Below are 13019 nucleotides of genomic sequence, written 5' to 3' on the forward strand. Positions count from 1 at the left end.
AACAGAACTCAGATAGAATACATCTCAGCTCTTCTACTAGGGTTTCTTTGTATTATCCACCAGACCATATTATGTCTCACCATTATCAATTAACCTTATCCACTAATTATTTTATTAATTTTATCACCAAGGATTGTACGGCTAGTTAAATGGCGCGAAAAAATAGCGGTAAAAATACCCGGATTTACCTAGGTAAAAAAGCATTTCACCTTCGCCGACGGGATGAAAAAAAAATATTAAACCACCGAGTCGGACCGCCGAGTTTCCCACGTGCGGGAAAGTCTTTGGGTCGCGTGGAGATGTCGGTGTGGGTTAAGTTATGTGGGTTGCAAAGTATAAGTTATTGGGTCGAAAGGCTAAAAAGGTCATAAATTATTTATCTCTCCTATAGGTAAGCAAATGCCCAATAAAACTTAGGCCGACCCATTCTCATAATTAAAAACTATATGCGACCCTGGTATATAACGGACCCCAAATTGTCACATCAAGAATCATATTTTATTATCTGGTTACTTTCTTAATTTTTTCTGTATTATAGTCATCTTTTTGATTCACCCCTTCTTTATTCTAATATGTATGTTGGACTCTCTGTTCAGAACTATCCGTGCGGCGACACGGGGCCTAGCGAATTGTTAAGAAATCGGGATAAGCTCGGAGTATATGCGGAGAGTAATTTTTAGTAAGTTTTTAATTTGAAGTATACAAAAGAAACATTAAAAACCAAGTTAGATTATATATCATAATTGTTGTTTCCTAAAGCACACATCTAATACAAAAAAAAATAACCCACTCACAAGAATCACCAAAAAATATAGTTTTTATCATGAAAAGAAGCAAAAAATATTAAGTATTGTATCTTCTAATCCTTTTCTTCTTGAAAGATCAGCAAAATATATAATCTTGCTCTTGTAGTGGTCTTGCAGATGTGCTAAAATTTAGAACTTGGTATTTGCAAACCTGAAATGAAAGAGACAAAGACAAGTTAAATCATCCAAACAACAAGTTCAATACAACTTAATTCACTAGTTAAAAGCAGCAAGTTCAAAACAAGGTAACTCTAACTTCACGAACCCACCAAAACTAATTAAAAAAAAAAACAATTGCAAGTCATAAGATAAACAGAGAGAAGAGATATGATTTTTTTGGTACCTTAGTTTACTAAGCTATTTGTGAGTCATGAAAGACCGGATCCTCTTGGTATACATCCGATTCGAACTACATGTCCATCATGTCTTCTTCTTCATATTCAAAGTCATCATCATAGAGTTCTCTTATCCTTGGAGCTTGGGTAGTAAGCACAAAACTGACATCATTATCCAACTCTTCAACACGGCCCATAAGCCAATCTCCGACAGTATCTTCATTACCATCATCTAGGATCACATCAACATTGCTTTCTCTAATCTTTTTCTGCTTATCAAAAAGCCATGCATTAAACTGGACATATACTAGACTGTTGAGGCGGTTTACATCGAATATGTTTCTCTTCTTAGTGTGGATCTGCAACATGAGTTGAGCCATTTATTGTACACACTACTAGACACATGAAACAAAAATCAAATAAGCAGTAGACCAACCCCTTCGAAACTGCTCTAATTTCTTTCACAACCAGAAGAACTAGAGGTCAAGGCAAGGATTCTAGTAGGCAGTTTCTGCAAGGTTGGCACATCACATCCGTATGTTGCCCACCAATTCCCTGTCATAAAAAATTTAAATAAGTTAAACTATGAAATGGACAATTAATCAAGTAAAAAACATTTTAAGCCAAAACATACCCGGATCAAACTTTTCATCCTTCTTTTCACATCCTTTTAGTGCTAACATTCTACCAAAAGGACCACTTTTATTCTTGTAAAGACGAATCTCATGATTAACAACCAAGTCTTGTTTCTCAAATTCTCCATGATAGAAAGTTTCCACATACTTGATGAATCCTTCTGAAACCTCTATGTCATACTGGATAGTGGGGTCTTTGTAGAAATAATAAGGGTTGAGGAAGTAAGCAGTCATATGCAAAGGAGAATCCAGCCTTCCTTTCATTTTTTCATCAATGATCCTGAATATAGGTTGATAGTTCTTCTCCAAATGGTCAGTAGCTTCTTTAATAGACTTCTTAGTTTCCAAAAGCTCACCATAAACAAACCCAAGAGATGGTATCTTCTCTCCATCAGCCAACCGAAGAACCTTCACCATAGGGGGGAATACTTTCAAAATAACCATGAAACTACTCCAAAATGCATAACTCATCACAGTATCAGATGCAGTCTTACCCTTTACAGACTTGGAATGCTTACAATCATGCCACTGATCACTGTTAAACATGCTCTTCAGTTGCCCCTTCTTCTCATAAAGACTTTGTAGCGTGAGGAAACATGTTGCAAACCTTGTTGCTCCTGGCCTCACAATATCCCTCTTTGTATATGTTCTCATCATTCACAATGTTGTATGATGAGCATAAGCAAATATGGTGACAGTCTTTGCTTGTTCAATCACTTTAGCAAACCCGTGCAACTTAGAAATCCCTTCAAGCATCAAATCCATAGTGTGAGCAGCACATCCAGTCCAAAAGACTCTTGGCCTCTTCTCTTTAAGCAAATTTGCAGCAGCTACATTGTTGGTTTCATTATCTGTGACCACTTGCACAACCTTCTCAGCCCCTCAATCTTCTATACACTTGTCAATGTAGTTGAAGATATACTCGCCCGTGTGAGAATCTTTGGAAGCATCCTTTGACGACAGAAAACAAGTCTGATACAGGCTGGGATTCAGGTTGTCTCAAGGGTCGACCAGAGGTTCAGGAACTCGGACTGGACAGGTCGGGCCGAGAGTTATGGAGCGGCTGGACGGACGCGATGGAGGGGACGTCGGCCGATCTGGTTCCTGAAACAAACAAGTGTTATTTTTATGAGTTTTCTATGATTTAAAATTTGATGAACTGAAAATAAACTGAAGGATAAAATAAGAACAGAAACAAATATGACTTTTTATGAGTTTTATATTGTAATGGAAATCTAGAGCTATATGATGCAAACTGAATCAAAATAAGAAAGGATAGAAATTATGGGGGATGGATCCTTGTTGCTGGATGTGTATCTCTCTCAACAAGGACAGTGGATGGAGGTGGATAGCTATGGGATTTGTCTTGCTGGATGTATATCTCTCTCAAGGCAAATCGTTGGATGGGATGGAGTGTAGAATCGCCACAAGCTTGGTGGTTTGGAGCTTGATAAGACTCGGCTGCTCTCTCTGTTTCTCACAGGGAAAAGACTTAGGGTTTCTGAGTTTGCAAAGGCAAAAATTATTTCATAAAGACATGAGGCCAAAATCGCCTAACACATAGAGTTATATAGGGGATTTCCCTTTTGGGTCTCAAACTAAAAAGGCCTAGGAAACATGCTGGCCGAAAATATGGCTGAAACAAAAGCCCAAAGTCTTAACCAAATAAATAAATAAATAAATAAAAATAAACCAGACAACTGGTTGTCGGTTTGAGAAGACCTAAACCAGAATTCATAGTATGCTTGCATGTTGCCTCGTTAAAACCTTTCGGGAAAACCCAGTGGGACAAAACCCGATAAGGAAAAAGAGTACAACAGCATACCAATCCTTCTGATGTCGGCTAGTTCTCAGAACCATGAAGAGTTGGAATGGGTGGAATGGAAATGGAATTGGGGCCAAGCTCGGATATGGAAATGAGACGTCCGGCTTGGTTGAGTCTGAACTGGATCGGGCCGGTCGCGTCCTGAACCTCTGTTGGACCGGCTTGATCTTGAATCTTCAACTGGACCATCTCCTCAATCAGCAGCTGGTCCTGGTCAGTCTGTCCATCTCGATCAAGGATTTGTTGGACAGCCTTGGTGAAACCTTCTCGCAAAGCCCTGGTTCCACTCCGGGTAGTCGGACCGCGTCTAACTATGGGAACCTCTACTTGGATGGCCTCATCATTCCCTCCCTCTTGAAAAGGTTCTGGCCTCAGAACACCATCATCTGCAAAATCATCAAAGCTATCTGCATGGAAAGGAGACAAATCCGAGACATTGAAAGTATGTGAAAATTTAAATTCAGTCGGGAGGTCAAGGATATAGGCATTGTCGTTGATCTTCTTTAGGATGCGGAATGGTCCTGTCCCACGGGGAGAGAGTTTGGACTTCCGTGCTTCTGGAAACCTCTCGGGCCGCATGTGTAACCACACCAAGTCTCCGGGTTCGAACAGCACCTCCTTCCTCTTCTGGTCATACTTGGCCTTGACCTTAGCCGTCTTGGCCTCTATTCTCTCCTTAACCTTCAAGTGCATGTTCTTAACAAACTCGGCCTTGCTGGCTCCATCACGGCTGCGGTACATGGAACTGGGCAGTTCGGTAAAGTCTAATGGAGTCTCTGGCTGAAACCCATAAACAATCTCAAAAGGTGACAGGTTAGTAGTAGAGTGCCTAGCATGGTTATAAGCGAATTCAACAAAAGGCAAACATGACAACCAATTTCTTAAATTCTTACCGACCGTAGCTCTCAGCAGTTGAGAGAGTGTACGGTTTACTACCTCAGTCTGGCCGTCGGTTTGTGGATGGCAAGTGGTGGAGAATAGCAGCTTGGTTCCCAACTTGCCCCATAGTGTCTTCCAGAAATGGCTGAGGAACTTGGTATCTCGGTCAGACACAATGGTTCGAGGAACACCATGCAGTCGGACCACTTCCTTGAAGAATAGATCGGCTGTCTGAGTAGCATCATTAGTGGCGTTGCACGCTATGAAATGAGCCATCTTGGAAAACCTGTCTACCACTACAAAAATGGAATCCTTGTGGTTTATCTTGGGTAAACCCAGCACAAAGTCCATAGAAATGTCTACCCAAGGGTGGTTAGGAATTGGCAATGGCATTTGTAAACCGTAAGGATGTGACCTGGACTTGGTTTTAAGGCAGGTAGTGCACTTGGCACATAGGTTCTCCACGTCCTTCTTCATGTTCGGCCAAAAGAAATGTTCAGTTAGGACACTCAAGGTCTTGTCCCGACCAAAGTGTCCCATGAGGCCGCCACCATGGGCCTCCCGAACCAGCAGTTCCCTCATGGCTCCTTTGGGAATGCACAACCTCTTTCCCTTGAACAGGAACCCTCCATGCTGGCAGTATGGTCCGAAAGCTCCCTTCTCAGTGTTCCTGAAAGCTTCATTAAAATCAAGATCAGTGGCATAAGATTCTTTAATATGTTCGAAACCCATGATCTTAGCCTCCATAGTCACAATGAGAGTGTGTCTCCGAGACAGTGCATCGGCCACCACATTGTCTTTGCCCTTCTTGTACTTGATCACATAAGGAAAGGTCTCCACGAACTCGAGCCATCTGGCGTGCCTCTTCTTGAGCGTGGTCTGTCCCCTCAAGTGCTTAAGTGTCTCATGATCTGTATGAGTAACAAACTCCTTAGACAAAAGGTAATGCTGCCAAGTTTCAAGGGACCTTACTAGAGCGTATAGCTCTTTGTCATAAGTCGGGTAGTTGAGGGAAGCTCCGCTCAATTTCTCACTAAAGAACGCCACTGGTCGGCCTCCCTGAGTAAGAACAGCTCCAATACCTGTACCTGATGCATCACACTCAATCTCAAAAGTTTTATTAAAATCAGGAAGCGTAAGAACGGGTGCATGAGTTAAACTATATTTAAGCTTGTTGAAGGACTCTTCTTGGGCAGGGCCCCAAACAAAGGATACGTTCTTCTTGATCACTGAGGTCATGGGAGCAGCAATGGTGCTGAAGTCCTTGACAAAACGCCGATAGAAGCTGGCTAGGCCATGGAAGCTTCGGACATGCCCAATAGTGGTCGGTGTGGGCCAGTCTTGGATGGCCTTGATCTTCTCCTCATCGACCTTCAAGCCCTATGAACTCACAACAAAGCCTAAAAATATTAACTGGTCAGTGCAAAAGACACACTTCTTGAGATTGGCAAAGAGTCCTTCCTGCCGGAGCGCCTTTAGAACCTGTTCTACATGGCTAATGTGATCGGGTAAGCACTGACTGTAAATCAATATGTCATCAAAATAGACAACCACAAATTTACCAATGTAGGGCCTTAGAACCTCGTTCATAAGTCTCATGAAGGTGCTAGGGGCGTTGGTAAGACCGAATGGCATCACGAGCCACTCATACAAGCCTTGCTTGGTCTTGAAAGCAGTCTTCCACTCGTCACCCTCCTTCATCCGCACTTGGTGATAGCCACTCCTAAGATCAATCTTGGAAAACATGGTGGAACCACTCAGTTCATCTAACATATCATCAAGTCTAGGAATGGGGTACCGATATTTTATGGTGATGTTGTTGATGGCTCGGCAGTCAACACACATACGCCATGTACCATCCTTCTTAGGCACCAAGAGGACGGGAACTGCACATGGACTGAGACTCTCTCGAATGTATCCCTTGTCCATGAGGTCTTGAACCTGCCTCTCCAGCTCCTTAGCCTCCTCCGGATTGACTCGGTACGCGGCTCGGTTTGGAAGTGGGGCGCCGGGCACAAAGTCTATCTGATGCTCAATGCCTCGGAGGGGTGGTAAGCCGGCTGGTATCTCCTCAGGGAATACGTCCTTGTACCTGTCCATTAGCACCTGCATCTCAGCTGGGCAATCTGGTGCCTCAAAACCTGCAAAACAACCTTCCTTAAAGATCATTAGTAGCACCTGTGTTTCTTGCCGTAATGATTTAATCACTTTACTAGAAGAGATGAAAAGGTTAGTTTTACTAAACAGCCCAGACTGGTCCATGGCTCTCTGCATTTCGTAGACCTCTTGGGGACTGAGAGGAGCCAGACTGTGCTTCTTGTTGTCGTGGGTGAAGCTGTAGGTGTTACTCCTCCCATGGTGAATGGTATCCTTGTCAAACTGCCAAGGCCTCCCTAACAGCAGATGTCCGGCTTGCATAGGAACCACGTCGCACTTCACCTGGTCCTGGTACTTACCAATACAAAAGGGCACAACAACTTGTTCCGAGATTTTAAGCTCCGTCTCATCATTAAGCCACTTGAGCCGGTATGGCCGGGGGTGTGGCGACTTTGCTAGTCCCAATTTGTCAACAAGGTACCTGCTGGCCACATTAGTGCAAGAGCCACCATCAATAATTAAACTACATACCTTGCCCTCCACGCTACACCTCGTATGAAAGATGTTCTCTCGTTGGATGTTCACTGGATCAAAGAGAGCACTGAGAGCTCGTCTGACCACCAGTAGCTCACCAGTCTCAGCATAATCCACTATCTCGTCTCCTGATTCAGCCGACCCTACATCGACCTCGTCTTGGGACTCATACTCGCCGTCCGCCTTAAGGATCATGACACGCTTGTTCGGACAGTCCCTGGCGTAGTGCCCCTTTCCCTGACATTTGAAACAAGTAATATCACGGGTTCTTTGGGCTGGAGTTTGTCCCTTACCTGGTTCGGATGGGCTGGGTTTGGACTGATCGGAATGGTTCTTCTTGAACCGGCTTTCCACTTCAACGGACTTGTTCTTCTCAGCTCCTTTGGATCCGGCTGGAGCCCAAGGCGCCTTGTTCCTGGCACTAGAGGCGTTCTTCCTCCTAATGTGTTGCTCGGCCTGGACGGCATAGTGGAGGAGGTCGTTGAAATTGACGTAAGTCTGTCTCTCCACCTTACGAGCAATGCGGTCTTGGAGACCTTCCAAGAATTCTCGATCCTATAGACCCGGCCAACCTCGGCTACTTCCCTGTCCCACCAAGTCAGGGCATTGTCCGTCAGTTGGGCTGCGGCTAGGGCGATCTTCTTGGCCTCGGTATAGCGGTAGTACTCAAAGATGTACTCCATGCGCTTCTCCCATTCAATGTAGGCGTCCGGGTCAACCTTTCCAGCAAAGGTTGGAGGAGTAAGTTTGAGATCCTTGCCTCCTTGCCAAGCGACCTCATCATCTCGGAATCTCCTACGGATTGGGCTACCATCACCTTGGACCCGATACTCTCGCCGGTTCCCACGCCCAGCCCGTTCGTACCGCGGCTCGTCCGGTTCGGTATGGTCATTGTCCGAGTTATCCTCACTGGATTGGGATTGTTGCTCTTCTGGAATGGGTTGGTTTCTCCTCCTTGGCTGTGGAGCATTAGCTCGGTTTCTCCCTGCCATCTGAGCCAGCTGCTCAGTCACCGTAGCCAGTGCGGCTTGGAGTTCAGCATGGTTAGCCAACAGCTGAGCATTGATCTCGGCTTGTGTTGGTGCTCCATCTAGGTCGCCCATATCTCCTGCGACCAGAGAAAGAAAAGAAACAAATGACTTGCTAGGAATCAAGATTAAAATAAAAGAGTACTAGCCAAGGCAAGCAATGATTGTAAACATTTTTTTTTTTTTTGAAAAATGGAAAGTAGAAATCGAAAATTTAAAATATGGAAAGTACAATAAATTTTTTTTTTTTTTTTTTTTTTAAATTATGAAAACTTGAAGTGCAAGCCAAGAAAAAAAATTAAATGCAATTAAATGAGAATTGATCAAAAAAAGGAAAGTAAAAATCGATGGATGCCAAAAACAGATTTCTAGAATGATGGATGCACAAAACGGATCAAAAGAGATGCAACAAGAACTCGCCAAGAAAAGCAAGAACAAAATACAAAAGGTTAAGATACAACCGTAGGTGTAGGAGCTTTGAGCTCTGATACCAAAATGATACAGGCTGGGATTCAGGTTGTCTCAAGGGTCGACCAGAGGTTCAGGAACTCGGACTGGACAGGTCGGGCCGAGAGTTATGGAGCGGCTGGACGGACGCGATGGAGGGGACGTCGGCCGATCTGGTTCCTGAAACAAACAAGTGTTATTTTTATGAGTTTTCTATGATTTAAAATTTGATGAACTGAAAATAAACTGAAGGATAAAATAAGAACAGAAACAAATATGACTTTTTATGAGTTTTATATTGTAATGGAAATCTAGAGCTATATGATGCAAACTGAATCAAAATAAGAAAGGATAGAAATTATGGGGGATGGATCCTTGTTGCTGGATGTGTATCTCTCTCAACAAGGACAGTGGATGGAGGTGGATAGCTATGGGATTTGTCTTGCTGGATGTATATCTCTCTCAAGGCAAATCGTTGGATGGGATGGAGTGTAGAATCGCCACAAGCTTGGTGGTTTGGAGCTTGATAAGACTCGGCTGCTCTCTCTGTTTCTCACAGGGAAAAGACTTAGGGTTTCTGAGTTTGCAAAGGCAAAAATTATTTCATAAAGACATGAGGCCAAAAATCGCCTAACACATAGAGTTATATAGGGGATTTCCCTTTTGGGTCTCAAACTAAAAAGGCCTAGGAAACATGCTGGCCGAAAATATGGCTGAAACAAAAGCCCAAAGTCTTAACCAAATAAATAAATAAATAAATAAAAATAAACCAGACAACTGGTTGTCGGTTTGAGAAGACCTAAACCAGAATTCATAGTATGCTTGCATGTTGCCTCGTTAAAACCTTTCGGGAAAACCCAGTGGGACAAAACCCGATAAGGAAAAAGAGTACAACAGCATACCAATCCTTCTGATGTCGGCTAGTTCTCAGAACCATGAAGAGTTGGAATGGGTGGAATGGAAATGGAATTGGGGCCAAGCTCGGATATGGAAATGAGACGTCCGGCTTGGTTGAGTCTGAACTGGATCGGGCCGGTCGCGTCCTGAACCTCTGTTGGACCGGCTTGATCTTGAATCTTCAACTGGACCATCTCCTCAATCAGCAGCTGGTCCTGGTCAGTCTGTCCATCTCGATCAAGGATTTGTTGGACAGCCTTGGTGAAACCCTCTCGCAAGGCCCTGGTTCCACTCCGGGTTGTCGGACCGCGTCTAACTACGGGAACCTCTACTTGGATGGCCTCAACAAGCTTAAATATAGTTGAAGATATACTCGCCCGTGTGAGAATCTTTGGAAGCATCCTTTGATGACAGAAAACAAGTGCCTCCTCTTGAGTTAACACACAAATTCATGATGCTCCTTCTCTTCATATCAGTCCATGAATCTGTCATCACCGAGCAACCTTCTCTGTCCCATTCTTCTTCTAATGCCTTCAACTTCTCTTTTGTTCTCTGTTTCTCTTCATTCAGCAATGGTTCTTTAACTGATACTGAGTAGGAGGTATCCACCCTGGCCCAAACTGTCCTAAATCTTCACATAACAGCCTAAAAGACTCATTGTCAATCGCATTGAATGGAATATTTGACTGATAAATCCATCGAGGACAATATTGATGTACAACATGTGTCTTCTCTTTTGATATAGCATCATGGATGTTCTGTTGACGTGTCTGAGAAGCCAAAGAAGCTTCAGGGTTGATGACAGTTGCAAAATTGATCAAGAGGACCTTGGAAGTGAGGAGCTTTAAGAGGTCCAAGCTCTTTTTCTAGTTCCTCAACATTGTTATTCTTGTTTATGTTAACCTTTGCCCTTATAGCTTCCTCATGCTTCCTCTTCTTATTTTTCTTCTCCTTTGCTTCCATTATTGCACTCTTACATTTCTCTTGATCTTCCTTTGATGACATGGGACATGCTGAGACATTACCATTCAAGTGACCAATGTGATCTTTCATTCCGTAGACGCCACCAGAAAACTCTTTGCCACATAATCTACATCTCACTTTTTCTGGAACTCGTGGATCACATAGCAGACCATACTCCCAACCTACATCATTTGAGTTTCGTTTCAGAGGTGGAGGTGGAGGTGTATCTGTTGATGGATTGTTCATTCTTTCTTAAGCTGAAACATCAATAAACAATTTTACAATAAAACAAAATCATTATACTTTGGTCATTGTGGTTACTAAAATACAAATATCACTATGACACAAAATATATAAAGAGAACACCATTTCTTTAACATGGCTTTACACAACAATTCTTTTTTTTGTCAACTTAACACGACAAAAGATGGCTTCACACAATTTTTTTAAAAATTTCCAGAGTCAAGCAAACAAATAAAATAGAAAAATCAGTACTTGACCACTCCCATTCAAGTAAACCGTACAAATTATTAACTCAACTCTCGGCAAAGTCAAGCTCCATTAACATTTAAAAAATCATTTGTACTGAACTATAAAATCTGAAAGTCAACAGTTCGAAAAAAAACTTCAATAACTAAAGAAGTGAATGGTTTAGAGTTTATTACTCTGAATCCAGTACAAGAAGAATTTGCAACAGGTGGATGATCTTGATTCACGGTGAACTGCTTTGGATTCACCAGATTGAGGAAGAGCAATTGATACTAGGGTTAATAGAAATCCCCAATTCTACTGTCGCGAAAGATAGATAATGGTTTTAACTTTTAACTTCTTTTTTTATTACTAATGAGTTTTTTAGTGGGCCAAATTGTGTACAAAAATAATATGGTAATTTTTTTAGCCCAAACGTATTACCTATTCTACGTCCGCATAATGTTAAAATACGAACTAGGCAGGCATAAGTCGGTCGAACGTAGAATGCAACTGTATTGGTTCAACTCGCCACGATGAACCTACGTTTAGCGATTACGCGGCTAGGCAGCCGCGTTTTCGAACAGGGGTTGACCGTTTGGTTATCAAGGTAAGAAGACATGTAATGCTAACATAAACATAATTTTTCCTTCTTTTGTGTACCAAATTGATCATTTGTCATCTGCTACACCTACCAAATAGAATCCTTATTGTCAAAATCCAAATATTGAGCCAAAACAAACATATTAATAACAAACTGACCCAAATATTCAATTGAAATTCTGTTTTTAATTAGCATTTAAATTGGTTTGACAAATTCAAAAAGAATATATTCAAATCAATATTTTCATAAGAATCGTGATTAATAAATGTTATATTCTTTGTATATAGAAAATATAAGAACTTTTTATAATTTTTTATATTATAAATCAGTAACAAATTACTAAATTGCACTATATTTTACATGACCACACTAACACTATGTATATATTTTACACACTATATAACACTATGTATATAACAAAATCACGCCATGTTTTTAAAATATGAAAAAATAAGCATCATATGTATAATAAACCAATCACGCCATATCTTTAAATTTTAATGCTAATATAATTATAATTTATACTTGTTATTGAATTTTAATAAAAGAAAAAATGCATGTCTTTCTCAATTTAGAATTTAATTAAAAAAATTATTATATATTGTACGCAAACTATAGAATTAAGAATATTTCTTTTTATGTGTCGAGGGTGTTTTGTATTTTATTATTTCAAATAATGAATTAATTAGTGTATCAAAATGTTGTTAGAATATATTGGTATGTATTAACAACCGATAACACCAGTAAGTTACATATAAGAACATAAACCAATTTATATTAACAACTAGGGTCGGCCCGTCCGTACCAATTTATATTAACAACTAGGGTCGGCCCGCCCTACGGACGGGATATCATACTTAATTTTTGTTATTTTCAAATATATATTTATAAGAACATAATTTTTTTTATTTTTAAAAATATGTTTTTAATTATGCTAATTGTATTATTTTACTGGTTGTACTGATTATAATTTGCCAAAAACATCTAAAGGTTGATTTCCAGACTTTCGTGCATGGACAGTGGAGCACGTTAACTTTAATATATGATTTCCGAACTTGCATTTTGGGTAACTAAGGCCAAGTTTAATATTGTGTTTCTAACATAATATTGTACTAGTGGTCTATTTTATCTGTTGTAGAGGATTAGTATACATCATGATGAAAATATAACTTCCGTGGACTTCCGAACGGTAAATGTACTGTTAATATTGTAAAGCCCAAAAGTCATCGTTTTATTATTATGGACGATTAGTAGCCCAAATGGCAGACAGAGACCGGGTAAAACAAATCTCAGTCCGTCTTGAAACGGAGACCGGAACACGCCTCATCCATATATTAAAGTAGTTTCCACGTGGCATCACAGGAGGGTCAGCAACATTTTTATATATATATATATATAGATATTGATCAAAACATATGAACAATACACTATATGAGGGTAAAATCTTATTTAAAAATATATTAGAAAATCAAAGGTAAACACATATAAGAATTAAAATAAA

General features: G+C 40.9%; 1 pseudogene; it reads right to left on the reverse strand.

Annotated features, from left to right (window-relative positions):
* Positions 1 to 1215: 1215 nt before the first annotated feature.
* LOC106336748 lies at positions 1216 to 10692 on the reverse strand (annotated as a pseudogene).
* Positions 10693 to 13019: the final 2327 nt, after the last annotated feature.

The sequence above is a fragment of the Brassica oleracea genome, chromosome C1 (genome assembly GCF_000695525.1).
Source record: "Brassica oleracea var. oleracea cultivar TO1000 chromosome C1, BOL, whole genome shotgun sequence".
Taxonomy (NCBI): Eukaryota; Viridiplantae; Streptophyta; class Magnoliopsida; order Brassicales; family Brassicaceae; genus Brassica; species Brassica oleracea.